The sequence below is a fragment of the Zootoca vivipara genome, chromosome Z1, assembly GCF_965207765.1.
Source record: "Zootoca vivipara chromosome Z1, rZooViv2.hap1.1, whole genome shotgun sequence".
Taxonomy (NCBI): domain Eukaryota; kingdom Metazoa; phylum Chordata; class Lepidosauria; order Squamata; family Lacertidae; genus Zootoca; species Zootoca vivipara.
In genome coordinates, this window is record NC_142583.1 from 61,031,665 (window position 1) to 61,048,341 (window position 16,677).

Below are 16,677 nucleotides of genomic sequence, written 5' to 3' on the forward strand. Positions count from 1 at the left end.
AAAATTGCAATTTTAATAAGTATCTTTTGGGCTATACACACGCACACACATTATATATTAATGTGTACAAATGTATGTGTATTAATAAACAATGCATATTTTATGTGTTTACACAATTTATGTTCAGAGGGTTGCATGATTTCATCGTGAACAATTGCTAAATTTGTAGTTCAGAAAAAGTTTTATTCCTCAGCGCTTGGCCTAAATACAAGATATTCCACAATTAAACATAAAGTATTTATTCCAGCAGTAAAACTGCCTTGTGGCATTGGGGGGAGATTTTAGGAAAATGAATGACTACAGAATGACACAGCAATATATAGTAGTGGTTATGATTATTATTCTGATGTAACATATATTAATATAAAAGTATTCATGTACTAATTATACATATACTTATAGCATCAATTAAGTAGTTGAGATTTCGGTGGAATTGTAATAAGGAGGAAATATTTGAGGAAAATAGATTATCAGTGAGGGGAATGGTCTAGAGAGGATTAGTCCCTACCATGTTTGGTTTATAGCAGGCATCCCCAAACTCGGCCCTCCAGATGTTTTGGGAATACAACTCCCATCATCCCTAGCTAGCAGGACCAGTGATCAGGGATGATGGGAATTGTAGTCCCCAAACATCTGGAGTGCCGAGTTTGGGGATGCCTGGTTTATAGTGATGGGCTATCAAACTACAGTGGTACCTCGACTTATGAACGACTCAACAACTGAATTTTTTGACTTATGAATGGGGCAAATAGCCGCACGTTTACGAATTTCTCGACATCCGAATGGAAACTGAGGCGGTTTTAGATAGGGTTTTTTTTTTACTTACAAACTTTTAGATGGGGTTCCTTCGACTTACAAATTTTTCCGTTTCCAGTGCATTCCTATGGGAAATTGTATTTCCAATGGCGCTTTTCGACTTACGAATTTTTCGACCTACGAAGGTGCCTTCGTAACGGATTAAATTCGTAAGCCGAGGCACCACTGTACTGGCTAAGAAGAACTAGCACAATGCTTGCTAGGATCTTTGTGTGCAAGGAGTACTTGCAGACTTCGCATACCCCAATGGGATGCAGCATTCAGGGATACGTTGTTAAATTATTTTTCATTAGTTTTCCAGATTATTGCAAATCAAACCAAATTGCTTCAATTTAATATAATTTCTTAACAAAATCAGGTTTCCCGCTCCAGTTGCAAACATATTTCCATCAATTCCTCCTGTAGCCACATCATCTCTTCTTTAATATCCATTACATCCTTCACTTGTTGTTGTCCATTCTTACATTCTTTGTAGGTATGGAGCTTAGGTTCAGGCCCAGCATCAACATCTGACACTCTAGGGCAGATGGCAGGGCCTGGCCACATCAACCAGGACCATAGCTGCCAAGTTATCCCTTTTTAAAAGGGATTTTCCCTTATGCTGAATAGGCTTCCTCGCGAGAAAAGGGAAAACTTGGCAGCTATGACCAGGACTGTTGCCTAAACCTTCAGGGACTGGGCCATCAAGCTACCATTTTAAGATTCCCTCAGTGCCACAAGATTGCTCCAGGGCATTATGGGAAGCTGAAATAGGTACCAGGCCATTCTATGTGTGCAAAATTCTAAGTGATGATTTATGGCCACATCAAGTAAGTGTGTAACTGGGAGCCCACCGGAGGATGCTGGAGCCAGCCCTGTTTAGGTTGGATTAATAATGCTGAGATGATAAAGTAGGTTTAGATAATAATCAGGTCAGTTCATGGTTAAAGAGAGCTGTTTTTTTTTTTAAAAAAAATTAACGGCATTTTGGAAAAGAATTAATACTGGCCAGCTTGGATTTCAAAACAAATTATCCTTTGACCTAACATTTGCTTTTGTTTTTCCTCATGCAGTGTTGTCTGTTTTAAAGAACCTAATTTGACACACTGGATGCTTTCCTAAATTGGCCTCATCCAGCAGCCTGACACTAAAGAAGATTCATAAGCCGAAACCGTGTTGTTGTTATATTTTGTAACGGTGTTGATATCTTAAGACGGGTTCTTCAGTGGGAAGATCAATATTGATGGACAAGCACCTGTGAAAGGCAACTCGCCTGCCATTACTCTCCCCCCCCCGTTTCTTTCATTATTTTGCAGTTCAAACAACAGCAAAAAATTCATCTCCAAAGAACACATTATCTCAGCACTATCTATTGAAGGTCTGCTGGGGAATATCTATTGAAGACATTTTTTTTGAAAAGTTTGACATGCTTGAGTTCAGTTAAGGAAGATGGGGGAGGGGCTGCAGCTCAGTAGGAGGGCATCTGCTTTGCATGCAGAAAGTTAAATCCTGCAGGTAGAGCTAGGAGAGACCCCTGCCTGCAACTCCCAGTCCACAAAGACTCTGGACTAGGGGTCAGCAAAGCTTACGGAGCCTGGGCCAGTCCACTCCCCTGGAGATCTCTGTGTGGGCCGGATTGCGTGTGTGCGCATGTTCACAGATGCTATTTCCGACACGGAGGAGGAGTGGAGGAGGCGCCTGCAGCTTCCTATCGGCTGCAGGAGCTTCCTGCAGCTGATATGAAGCCCCGCCAGCGCCGCAGAAATGCCAGTTTAGTGCAGGGCATGGGGACTTGCTGAGTGGGCGGTAGGGTTCGGGGGCGCTCGGGGGCCGCTTAAACAACTCCCCGTGGTCCGTATCTGGCCCGCGGGCCTTAATTTGCCAACCTCTGCTCTGGACAGTACTAAGCTAGATGGACCAATGGACCATTCAAGTAAAGTGTTTATTTTATTTTATTTATTGCTTTGAGTTTGAGATAAAAATGTTCCTCTATGTAGCTGTCTGTCTACCTTCTGCCATCCACAGACGGGAAAGAGATTTCCTGTTGGTAAAACAGAATTTGATGGTTGACCTTGGTGGACATGCTGAATAATCAATCAGTCCCTTCACCTGTAAAGCTCTCTCCCACCCCAAGCCTTTCCATTGGAAAGTGTATGCTCTTGTTGAAGCCTGCATTTGTGGTGTCCATGTGGCACCTTATGAATTATCTACTTTGTACCAAAAAATACCGGTAGTAGCTGACCTTGAGATAAGTATGCACACACCCATTTCCTGCAAAAGAGTCCAATTCCAGCCCTTCATTAAGTAATACTTAAGGTGCAGTTCTCTATCCCATTGAAGCCAATGTTGCAAAACAACCACTAATAGCTCTGGATTCCACTCCTTAATCTATTTGTTCTGCTGCATTATATCACCAATGTACTGGAAACCTCCTTAAGTTACCAAGTTACCTGTGACTACTCAGCAAATAATTATTCTCAAGATCATTTTACAAACTATTGCAGTGCAGCGGGAACAAGCAATGAGGCTTTTAAGCCTTAGGAGTTCTCAAAATTGAACAGTTGTTCAAGGCCAAAGGAAACTGGCAACTTTAAGGAGATGCCAGCAGAATGAGTCAGATCTGAATGTATAATATGACAAAAGACCCGTTCCATTCTTAGTCCCGAAATTCCACTGTAGTTATTGGACTGATAATTGCTTAGCCTCAGAGTTCATGAGGAGGGGCATTTGCTGGTGGATTTCAAGGTAGTTAGCTTGTGTTGTGTACAGTTGTCATCTACTAGGCACAGTCAGCATGTAGATAGTTGCCTTTGACTGGACTTGGCTGTCCAGGGGTCCTTTACCTTTTACCTTAATGAGTTGGTAGCTGTAATAAGTGGGCAGGAGCAGAGAATGGGTGATAAGAACTCCCATCTATGGATTGCTGGGTTCAGGACCAAGGCCAGCAGCAAAGCATCCTGCAACATCTTCAATGAAAGTTAGCTGTTCTGTGAGCTCTTAATCATACAAAAGTTAGTAGTTTAGGAAACCAACTTTTAGTGAAAGGAGGCTTTAAGGCATGGACTGCGACATCTTTTGTCTCCTGATAATGTCCTTCTGTTACCCCTTAGTATGGCTTCATGGTAGAGGGTGTGTGTTCCCAGTTAAGAGCGGGCACCCAAACAGGATGGCCTATTAGCATCTAGCAATGTGAGAAGTATCCTCAGCTATTGATAGAAGGGATAAAAGTTACTCTGGCTGGAAGTTAGCCCAACCTTCTATGGTGAAGGGACTCCCCTGTCATTGTTTCCCAAGCAGGCCTGGGCCTGGTGCCTCATTGGTCCACAGCATGGAGAAAGAGGATAGTGGGAAAAGATTCTTTCTCTGTCATAATACTAGAAATCATGGTAATTTAATAAAGCTGAATATTGGATGATTCAGGATAGGTAAAAGAAAATACCTAATAGCACAGAGTTAAACTATGGAACTTGCTCCCCCAAGACCCAAGTTGGTTGGCTTTAAAAGAGGGTTAGGCAAATTAATGGGGGGCAAGGCTACTAGCCACAATGGCTGTGTTCTACCTCCACTGTCAGAAAAATATGCTTATGAGTACCAGTTGCAGGGAGCCACCGTTGGGCAAATTGCTGTTTTGCTCATGTCCAGTTTGCAGGCTTCCCAGGATCATCTTGCTAGCTACTTTGAGACCAGGATGTTGGGCTAGATGTGGCCTCCTCATGTCTTCTCCCTTGTAGGGTTTCTGCTCCTCTGAAATAGCATGTTGCCCATGATACTTTTTTTTTAATAAAAAAAAGTATGACTCACATATGTTGGATTGCCAGTTAAAGATCAATGGAACCAAGCAAGATAGATAGTAATATTTGGCATAATGTTTAAATTTGGAGGTGGGGAAAATTTGCCGAAATAAGTGCATCAAGGTTACTTCTCTGTAACACTGCATGCCTAAAGGGAAAGTCTCTCATATCTGTAATTGCGTGGTTTGTCAATCCGCGTTCCATTTCCATCTGTCATAAAGCTCTAGGGCAGGCATCCCCAAACTGCGGCCCTCCAGATGTTTTGGACTACAATTCCCATCTTCCCCGACCACTGGTCCTGTTAGCTAGGGTTCATGGGAGTTGTAGGCCAAAACATCTGGAGGGCCGCAGTTTGGGGATGCCTGCTCTAGGGATATGTCCATACTTTGGAGGCAAATGAAGCTAAAGTCATTTTAGACACATAAGCACAGCTGTTGACGTGGCTCATTACATACCTCCAGGTGACGTTACCCATGGATTTTTATCTAAAGAAAGGATTTTTTAAATTACAATTTATTTTATTTTCTCATGATGATACATATTTACTCAGCAGGTAGGCGTATGAAATTATGAAAGCCTCAGTCACAACTTTTTAATCACCAAGCTAATTTACTGTGAGCAATGGGAACGAATGTTCAGGTGATTTATGAGAAATCCGTGCCTTTTTCAGCCTGTAGTCTGTAGTTTACAATGGGTGTTGTACAATGGCTTCTTGGAAGTGATAAACATTTCCCTCTCATACCATATCATGACCTCCTACTGTGTTTAGACTGGGATTGTGGTGAAGTTGCAACATAAGGGATGGCTTATCATTGTGTTCTCTGCAAAGTGTGCTGCAGGGGCTAAGACCTAATAGGTACCCAGGCCATTGTCCTATAGCAGGCACCCCCAAACTCAGCCCTCCAGATGTTTGGGGACTACAATTCCCATCATCCCTGACCACTGGTCCTGTTAGCTAGGGATGGTGGCAGTTGTAGTCCCAAAACATCTGGCGGGCGAGTTTGGGGGTGCCTGTCCCATAGAAATAAGAGGAAAACCTTATCTGAAAGGAGCAGAAGGAAGATCTGTGCTAATAACTAAGAGTAGGAGAATCAAACATCAGGCAGAATGATCTCCTCTGTGATGGTTGGATTTAGTTTGAAAATACTATGGCAGTGCAACTCTGTGAAAGATAACTTCTTCTTCTTCTTCCTGTGTGTGAATTTTAAAAATACTGGTAAATGCCAGCTGTTGCTTGGGTTGCAGCCCTAAACACACTTGCTGCATAATCCTAAGGATGTTTGCAAATGAATAGAAAACACAGCAATTTGTGTTAATCAGCCAGATTATGCATACATGACTGGTGGCAGAACTTCAACTGATGACAGTTTTGTCACAGAGGCCAGATGAAAAAGAAGCTTCTTCGTGACTGTCCATGATCAATAAAATGAACCTGGCAAATCTGTTTTGGAATTCCATAGTATAGCAGGCACCATTGGGAAAAAAAAACATATTTCTGGGGCCACTGATGGTTATTGATTTGTGTTTTTATTAGTAATGTTAATGGCTTTATGTATTCATATACGTGACATGTCACTACTGTGACAGAATGAGGACCAATACACTTGAGATATAAACATAAAATACGCTTGAGATATAAAATGGATGTGCAAAACATTTTTTTAGCTAGCCATATCAAAATACTTTTATCCTCCCTTGAAACTCCTCATTAAATCCGCTCATGAAATTTGGCCCATATATGAACCTTTAGAGGTGTGTGGAACATTCTAGAACAGGATGATCTAATGTATGGCCCAAGGGCCGCATACAGCCCTTGAAGCCTTTTTTGGCGGCCCTCAACAACATTTGATGTCTGCAGCCCTCATGCTGCTTTCCCAAAGCCAGGTAAGTCAGGTGCTGGGCTTTGGAATGAGGCATGAGGGCTCTGACAGGGGCCTAGAGTCCTCCAGCCTCCCTCCCAAAGCCTAGTAGTTAGTGCTTTCCCAGCTTTGGGAAGGAAGTGGGAGGGCTCTTAGACCCTGCCAGAATCTTGCACCTTCTTCCCCAATCCTGGCCCCTCACTTTCCCATCTTTGTGTGTGGATGTAAAATTCTGGCTTTGCTCCCCACCCTCCATGTGACAAGACAGTGTGCAGCCCATAGGTTCTGTGTCGAAGTACTCTTGCAGCCCACTTGTATGAAAAGTTGGACCGCCCTGTTCTAGAGAAACCTGAGGTGCCTTTTTAAAATTCTTTGGGCTCTTCTCCATTTTCATCTGAGGAGTCTTCAAGTCCACTCCTAATTCAGCTTTAGATAAGAATTTCCAGGGTGACTCTGATTTTAATGTTAAGGTCTCCTGGTGTTTAAAATTAGAATGCAAGAGCTTCTGTCTCCTACATTTATTCAAGTGCTACTAAGCAAAACTATTGAAATTATCTTGTTTCAATTCTTGCAGAAAGGAAGTCAACCTTCCTCTTTCCTGCCCCTTTCCATGACTTCTACCATTTCATTTCCCTTCTACGGTTGAGGATTTTAAGATGAATAACGTGATTTGTTAAGAATAGCTTTAATTTGCTTCCTTGATTTCTCTTTCTGGTAATGTGAGGTTTCCTTGAGGAAGATAAACCTTTTCTGATTGGATTAAATTGGTGTTTTACCTACTTGAATTATTACCTTTTGCTCACTTCTGTTTTGTCCACTTATTTCGAGAGTAATTTAAAGGGCTACTTTGAAAACCAATGAGGAAATGTGCACTAATTTATTCATGTCATTAAGAGGATGGGGGGGGGCTTGCCTCACTATCCCTGTTCCACTATACTCCAGGCCAAGTGTGTTTTGAAAGACCCTATATGAGTCATAGCCTTTTGATATCACAATAATGCTTCAATAACATCATCCTAGGGCTGCTTGCTGGCACTTAGTTGCTAAACGCCCCTGTAGTGAGAGGACATAATTATCTGCTAGGTTTCCAGAAACTGGTGAGATTATGATTAATATTAAAGGCTTTTTAGCAAAAACAAGGAGGGGGGAAATAATCAAAGCATCTATGGGATAGAAACCTCCTGTAATGAGTCACCGAGAGATGAGACAGCAATCTGAGCCATTGCAACACAACGCTGAGAAAAGGTCAAATACTTTCTTTTTCGGAACGAGGTTATAATTCATTCATTAAAAATTTAACGCGCGCGCATTTTAGGCCGAGATCATGGTGGGAAGTTTTTGCATTCTGTTGTTTCTGTGCAGTGGATCTTCAGCCACAGAAATTGTTACGTTTGCAGCGGGATATTTGTGCAGCGCCTTCCACCAAATAAAAATAAACATGTACAAGAGTGAATTAAAATGTCAGGATTAAGGTAGGAATTCCCAATGTTACTCTTGACCCATTTCGCCCAGTATAGCTTACTGTTACTAGTAGCATCTCTCTGGGATCTCAGGCAGAAAAAGGTCTTACTCATCATCTCCTATCTGATCGTTTTAACTGGAGCTGCCAGGGATTGAACCTGTGACCTTCTGCATGTTAAGCAGGAGCTCTGCAGCTGAGCTATGAATCCTCCCACTTGGTTTAATGGAGCTTTCTTCCTAGCCAGTATGTTTTGGAGAGCAGCCTCAGTGTTCATTTCCTGAAGGATCAGGGTGGTCTGTTGGACTTGTTATGCATATTGTAGGAAATTGTGCCGGAATTTATTTTTTAAAACCGTTTCTTTGCTCTCCGAAACTACTCTATTTTAGAGTAGAAAATGCAAAGGTAGCTAAATAATTTTTAAAAGAAATAGCAGTTTATCAGTGTGGATTCAATTTTCGATTTTGCCTCTAAACCATTTAAGGTAAAGGTAAAGGTAAAGGGACCCCTGACCATTAGGTCCAGTTGTGACCGACTCTGGGGTTGCGCGCTCATCTCGCATTATTGGCCTAGGGAGCCGGCGTATAGCTTCCAGGTCATGTGGCCAGCATGACTAAGCCACTTCTGGCGAACCAGAGCAGCACAAAGAAACACCGTTTACCTTCCCGCTGTAGCGGTTCCTATTTATCTACTTGCATTTTGACGTGCTTTCGAACTGCTAGGTTGGCAGGAGCTGGGACCGAGCAATGGGAGCTCACCCCGTCACAGGGATTCGAACCGCCAACCTTCTGATCAGCAAGCCCTAGGCTCTGTGGTTTAACCCACAGCGCCACTTGGGTCCATTTAACTTTTGCATAAATGTTAGGTGTTGCAGGTTGCTCAAATGTTTTTCGCTATTAACTGTTGTTAGAATGTTTTAACTTTTTGAATCCTTTAAAATCATGTTGTTGATTTGTTTTCCGCCCTGGGCTCCATCAAGAGGAAGGGTGGGGTGTAAATTCATTTAATAATAAACAAACAAACAAAATCTCAACATTATTTTGTTAAAACAAGAAAGAGTATGTCATATTTGCTGCAGCAAATTAACATGGTATCCTGTTTGGAATATTTTATTTTCCTTGTTTATTTTAAGGCATTTATTCCCCACTTTTTGTTATATGTCTGAAAGCAGCTACTCCCCCATCCCCCCAATATAATTTTTTAAAAAAAACATAGACTAAAAAAATCAGAGATAGGAACGTTACAACAATAGTCATGGTGCAAAAACCTCCTGAAACAGTGGTTTTAACCTGGCATCTGAAACTTAGCAGGGATGGTACAGTCTCTGCTTCTGAAGGGAAGAGGGTTTTTCCACAGAACATGACTCCTTGTTGAAATGAGTTGTGTTTCCAGTTCTTGGGGGAACCACTAATTCTCCCTCAGAAGATCTCAGCGATTGATTCGGGTCACGTGGGTTTTTCTTTCCTTTTACAAATTAAATCACAAAGCATTACAAGACCTGCTTGGCTGCCATTTTGAATGTGATTTTTTTTGTGTGTGTGGTAGGCTTTGGGGAGTATCTTCTTCTTTGGAGGCAATCTGACTTGGTATTTAGAGGCATGGTGCTTCTTCTTTTTTAATTTTTAATTTAATTTTGAGAAAGTCAAAATCATAAATAAGAACAAAAATGTGCAGCCCACCACTGAGACCATTCCATTGTAACGATCCAGCCTCCCAAAATTTCAGTACCTCTTGTGATAGGTTTGACCCCTTTCCATTTTAACAGTGCAAATTCTACAAACACCCTCCATATATTCTCAAAGTCATTTCTCCTGCATATGCCCTGCCTTATGCCCTGCCTTGATGGCGCATGCTAATTTATCATTAATAGCTATATCCCACACCATTTTATACCATTCTTCCATTTTTTTATTCTGCTTGCCCCTTCCACTTCCTAGCAATAATAATTCGTGCAGCTGTCAATAAATTTGTGAGCGACTCTTTCATAGCCTGTGAACCTTCCACCTCATTATAAATTTGGACTTTTGGTCAGCTTTAACCCAGTGATTTCTATTTCTGTTATCTCCTTAAACACCCTTGGCCTATATATATATATATATATATATATATATATATATATATATATATATATATATATATACATACACACACACACACATTTACATTCCCAGCACATATGAACACAATTACCTGTTTCCTGGCATCCCCTCCAACATAACACCTCCAATTCTTGATTTAATCTGAGTGGTGTTAAATACCATCTCCAAAATTAATTTTCTTTTATTCTTATGGTGCTTCTGACACTGGAGATATAACCTCGCCATTGTGGCTAGAAGCGGTTGATAGCCCTTTCCTCCATGAATTTGGCCAATCCTCATGAAATGCCCACAAGCAGCACCCTCCTGCTCATGGTCACTGATATACAGAGGCATATTTGACACTGGAGGTAACTTAGCCATCGTAGAATCATAGAGTTGGAAGCCCTAAATGGCCTCGGCCCAGTAAACCTAAAGGAGCATCTCGACCCCATCATTCTGCCCGGACATTGAGGTCCAGCTCCGAGGTCCTTCTGGCGGTTCCCTCACTGCGAGAAGCAAAGCTACAGGGAACCAGGCAGAGGGCCTTCTTGGTAGTGGCGCCTGCCCTGTGGAATGCCCTCCCATCAGATGTCAAGGAAATAGACAACTATCTGATGTTTAGAAGACATCTGAAGGCAGCCCTGTTTAGGAAAGTTTTTAATGTCTGGTGTTTTAATGCATTTTTAATCTTTTGTTGGAAGCTGCCTAGAGTGGCTGTTGAAACCCAGCCAGATGGGCGGGGGTATAAATAATAAATTGTTGTTGTTGTTGTTGTTGTTGTTGTTGTTGTTGTTGTTGTTGTTGTTGTTATGGAGCCCCTGCAATGCAGGAATCTCAGCTAAAACATCCACGACAGATGGCCATCATGACTAGTTGCAATTAATAGCCTTGTCCTTCGTGGATTTACCTATAAGCTGTTGTCATCATTGTCTCCCTTGAGCACAATGGAAGATCTCAAGTTGCAAAGGTTGCCCAGCTCCCTTTCATAAACACACTCTCTCTCTCTCTCTCTCTGTGTGTGTGTGTGTGTGTGTGTGTGTGTGTGTGTGTGTGAGAGAGAGAGAGAGAGAGAGAGAGAGAGAGAGAGAGAGAGAGAGAGAGAGAGAGACGATATTGCTGCTACCTGAGCTCCAGGTCCATGCTGTTGTGGAAAGGGACCACTTACTTTGGCGGGGGGGTTATAATCATAGAAATGTAGAGTTGGAAGGGACCCCAAGGGTAATCTAGTCCAAACCCTGGCCAGGCAGGAATCTTTTACCCTGTGTGGCTTCAACCCACGACCCCAAGATTAAGAGTCTCATCTTGCTATCCCAGGTTATAGTACCCAAATGAATATCGTTCATTTTCTGAGGCTGCGCCTTTCTTACTACCAAGCCTGCACAAGCAGCTCCAACAGATGCAATTTATGTATAAATGTTTAAATATCTCCATAATTCCACATGCGAAATAGATGCCCGGGCACTCATACTGCTGTTCTTTGAATTGCAGGTATTTATGAGCCGCCATTTCTTATACTACTGCAGTGAACCTACCCTGGATGTGAAGATTGCCTTTTGTCAGGTGTGTGTTCCTTACAGGTAAAACAAGGTACAGTATATACTTGTACTTTCATATTTTGCTGTCAGTATTATGGTAGATTCAGCAGGAGCAATAACTCCTGGATGAAGGGAGTCTCCAGCATAAAACTGAGAGAAATATGAGGATGTTTTACATATATAGGCTATGCACAAGATCTGCCAGCTGGAAGCCTTAGGATCTCTTGCAGCAGTTGCCAAACTTTCCCTCCTGTGGACCACTTGAAAATTGCTGAAGGTCTTTTGTGATTTTTCTTCCTGTTCCAGCAGTTGTAGTGCACTGTGCTAGATGTTGTGTGATCTTTATTTATATCTTTTATTGCTTCTTTTATTTATTATATATTGCATTTTATCTGACTGCAATTTGAATCCAGGTAGATTAAGCGCCCAGTGTTGGGTGTGTGTGCAATGCTACAGGAACACTTCTATATCTTTGGTGGCAATGTGACAAGGTGTATTGCTTTCGGTCAGCAGTCTTCGAAGAAATGAGATTAATCTGTAATGTAAAGATAAACCCAACTCCTTTGTTAGCTTTGCTAGGAACAACAGATGAACCAAATCAACCTTTATCTCACTGGGAGATGCTGGCTTAGAAATTGCTAAATGTTTGTTGTTTAGTCGTGTCCGACTCTTCGTGACCCCATGGACCATAGCACGCCAGGCACTCCTGTCTTGCACTGCCTCCCGCAGTTTGGTCAAACTCATGTTCGTAGCTTCGAGAACACTGTCCAACCATCTCGTCCTCTGTCGTGCCCTTCTCCTAGTGCCCTCCATCTTTCCCAGCATCAGGGTCTTTTCCAGGGAGTCTTCTCTTCTCATGAGGTGGCCAAAGTATTGGAGCCTCAGCTTCAGGATCTGTCCTTCCAGTGAGCACTCGGGGCTGATTTCCTTCAGAATGGATAGGTTTGATCTTCTTGCAGTCCATGGGACTCTCAAGAGTCTCCTCCAGCACCATAATTCAAAAGCATCCATTCTTCGGCGATCAGCCTTCTTTATGGTCCAAGGATCAATGCTAAATGTTAGTGCTCTGCAAGAAGACTGTGAGTACACTCACGGTGTGCTCAGGTGTGGCCTGTTGCTCTGGCCGAGAAATTGACCTGCCAAGTCACGGTGGCCAAAGGCAAGACGGGTCCTTTATCCTTCTAGAACACCTGGCATCCATTCATCTTACATATGAGAAAGCGACAATCAGTTGAGGCAACCTCCCCAGACCCATGCAAACAGCTAGAGCAGGCACCCCTAAACTGTGGCCCTCAAGATGTTTTGGCCTACAACTCCTATGATCCCTAGCTAACAGGACCAGTGGTCGGGGAAGTTGGGAATTGTAGTCCAAAACATCTGGAGGGCCGAAGTTTGGGGATGCCTGAGCTAGAGAGACCTATTGTATAGGAGTTTTTAATATGCATTACCAACGGGTTCTAAGTAGCGGTTCTCACTTTTTCAAAGGAATGACAAACTAGCTGACATTGTCGATGTTTGTTTCCTTTTAAATCAAATCTCATGCTCCCACAGAACAAGACAGCTGATTATTTTCTTTTTAATGTATTTTATTGCTCTGTCACATTTCATAAGCATAAAGAATCAGCTGTCCTGTTCTGTGGGAGCATGAGATTCTCAGGGAAGGCAGACAGTGCCCAGTCCAGAGTCCAAGGATTTTAGTCAACTAACCTTCGCTCAGAGTAGACCCATTAAAATTAATGGCCATGACTAACTTAGGCCCAGTTAGTCGAATACAACCCCAAATCAAGTAGAAAGCATGTAGGACCATGGACAGCTCCAAGAGGCCTCCTGCTAAAACTGCTTCAAGTGATGTTGTCTCTGCAGGGAGCTGTAATGAAAGTGGCTTATCTCATAGTGAATTGAAACAACATTTGCTGAGCAGGCCTGGGGTATGGTGGGCTCTGCCTCACTGGAGGAATTGGATAACTGGTTAAAGGGCTTCCGCTTAATTTTTTTAGTCTTTGGCTTCTGCAAGGCTGGGACTCATCTTCTGATGTCCTACAGGAGAGCCCTGAGGAAGTAGCCTGAACCTTGTCCTCATCTGAGTATTCCACCACCCCTGAATGTGAGTCATGACATCAGCTAGTGTGTAGACCAGGCACCCCCAAACTGTGGCCCTCCAGATGTTTTGGCCTACAACTCCCATGATCCCTAGCTAACAGGACCAGTGGTCAGGGATGATGGGAATTGTAGTCCAAAACATCGGGAGGGCCGAAGTTTGGGGATGCCTGGTGTAGACTCTCTCACAGTATTGTGTAAATAACCTCTGTTTCTTTGCTATAAAGCGGGTTTCTGATATTTTCAGCCTGTTCCCCCCCCCAAATACATTCCCCAAATACATTTTAATTTTCTTAAAATGCCTAGAGAGTTTACATGTTAATACCACAAGCTCATGGCAGCCTGGTGCAGAGACTTTTCATGCCACTAGCTGGCACAAATAGTAGTCTGTTATGCTCATCTGCACTGAGTGTTACAACATCAAAAAAGTGTTTGCTGGCTATCTCTATGAGGGGCCCGGGATATAATTTGAAGCAGCTCCGACACAGCTAGTCTTCTGGAACTAAATTGCCCTTTAATATAGAAGCCCTAATAATTTAAAGTTGGGAGACTGAAATGAAACTCAATAAGCTAAGCAGTTACGGAACAAGTATTAAGTTGCTCAGGTCTTAGATGTGCTTGTTAGTCAAGGAGCTGCCTGTTAGCATTCATATGTGTCTAGCCCAGTGACAACCTATCAGTGTAGAGAATTTCCATTATCAAAGTGAAATTGGGTTGTGCTGTTTGTTTTGATGCCCAACATAGGACCGTTCAGTCTTATCATTGATTTCTGTCGTTCAACATGCAGCCAGTAAACTTGGCTTTCAAAGAAATCACCTTGAAAGTAGGGTTGCATCTCAAGATGTGACCCCAATTTAATACCTTACCAGGTACAGGTAACAGAAAGGTGAAAAAAAATCAAAATGCAAATAGTAATTGCTCTGAAGCAGTTATTTCATATGAGGCAAGAGAAGGTGTAGGCATGTTTAAAAATCTGTATTAAGTGTTGTGAGTTAAAGTTACTAAATTTTTCTGCGAGCTTCTCATTCTTGCAGTTTAGGGATGACTGTAAATCATGCAATCACAATACTCCTTGGTTCAGTGGATAAAATATGTGAGATACAGATTAAAAACCCTTCCCAACTCTGAAGATTACTTGGTACCCTTGGACAAGTTAATATGGCACAGATTAATTTCCTTCCTTCCTGTGAAGCTTACAAGAAGATAACTTGGATGTGCATATTATGGGTTACCATTTTAAGCGCCTTCCCATGTTAACGTTATTCTGCAACTTGAAATCTAGCACAGTAGGGAAAACGCTGAACTGCAAGTGACTTCTCTTAGGTGCTAACTTTGCACCTGCAGGAAGAACATAGCTTGAATTCCGATAGCCATGTAATGTGCATCTCAGGAGTGACACTGAAGGATGCTGAATTTAAGGATGGATGCACCAGTCCATGTCCATCCCATCCCGGTTCCACATGGGACTGAGCTGAATGAGGCTTGTCCGCTCTGTTTCCACGTGTTTCTGTTTGTTCAACAAACAAATATTCACACGCTGTCAATATATTTTTTTTTTAAAGACTTGGAAGTTACCTTTAATGTCTCCAAACTGAAATTGCAAGGCGAGTTTGGAGAACCTTGCCTGGGAAGGCCACCGTAGGGTTTTTTAGGGAAGCAAAATGATTTCCAGTAAGAGCGGTGACATTTCAGAGAGGCTTTTCACCTCTGTACATATGATTATCACAATGGTAACTAGATAATTTTCTCCTGACCATGTACTTCCTCTGTATGCAGACAAGCAAACAAATGGCTTCATTCCCCTGAGTGTTTCTTTAACCACTAACTAACTAGAGAAAGACCTGTTAGGTCTGGCCCTTCTGTCCAGGCTCCATTAAGACGGAAGAGTCTTGCGTAATGTTGCACATTATTCAAGCAAAGTGCATTAACTTATCAGTACTCTTCCGTGTTAGAACCAGATCTTTCATTTTGCATCCTCTGCCTCCATTCTATCAACATCAGCTAAATGGCTATTGAAATTGACTGAGGTGATTGCATACATTAATTGTCCAGAGGACTGCGGTAATATGGGTCGGTTTCATTCTCTAAGTTCATATAATTGATTTTAACATCCGTTGATTAAAAATAACCAGCTGTCTGGTATGCAGTCAAATATAAATTTCAGAGCATTTGCTGGAAGAATTCTTAGGATAGGTATTTGTTTTGAAGAGATTGCTTGGTTGCAAAAACCGTACGGCTCATACTCTGCATGACTGTTTTAAGAATGGAGACATTGGCGATGTGCAGCGAAAATGCTAAGCAAGCAAGCAACTTCATTATCCAAAACTTTGATTGCCTGAATCTCGTTATTATTATAAAGGGAGAGCATCATTCCTTCTGTAAATGTTTTTGTTTTTGTTTTTTAACAAAACATATTCAATTATTTTTCCATGTTTCTGTGATGTGGTTGTAAATCAACACTATGCCAATGCACATCTTCCCCAAATTTGGCTCCAATCTCTGGCCATTTGTCCTGTTGCAAAAATGCCACTAATTTGTGTGGAACTGCTTCACAAACTGACCCACTTGCAGGTGGATAGGCCCTGAAAAATGTCCCCAGACCATTACCATATTGGCTTGAATATAAACCTCACTTTCCCCCCAAATTCCAACCGTGAAAAGTTAAAGTGCAGCTTATATTCATGACCTTACAGTATGCAGCCAGGAGCACGGCAAAGTGCTGCCCACCCCATGTGTAGCCCCCTATCCTCTCCCCCCAAGGCCGGGAAGGAAGAGAGGGGAAAGGGTGTCGGCAATGCAGCGCGGCTCTCCACCCCCCCCCAATTTGCAGCCAGGAGCTGCGAGGAATGGAGCGGCTTATATTCAGGTATTTTTCTTTTTTCCCTCCATCCCCATCAATTTATTTGGGTGCAGCTTATATTCGGGCCAATACAGTATCGGCTGGAGCATCGCGTATAAAATCCACAGAGAATTGTGTAGAGTAGTGTAATTTTGGAAACAAGGTTTTTGCAAAAGTAAAACTTCAAGCAAACTTCCAGGCCTTGATTAAAATCCAGTAGCACC

The 16,677-nt window shown here is 42.3% G+C and overlaps 1 protein-coding gene across 2 annotated transcripts in view; it reads left to right on the plus strand.

Annotated features, from left to right (window-relative positions):
- The window catches only part of MAPK10 (mitogen-activated protein kinase 10), a 163,106-nt gene that overhangs the window by 44,013 nt on the left and 102,416 nt on the right, over positions 1-16,677 (plus strand). For both annotated transcript variants that reach the window (XM_088660576.1, XM_060278429.2), the window contains exon 2: positions 11,471-11,569. The gene's annotated coding sequence lies outside the window, so the exon portion shown is untranslated. The remainder of the gene's footprint in view (positions 1-11,470; positions 11,570-16,677) is intronic.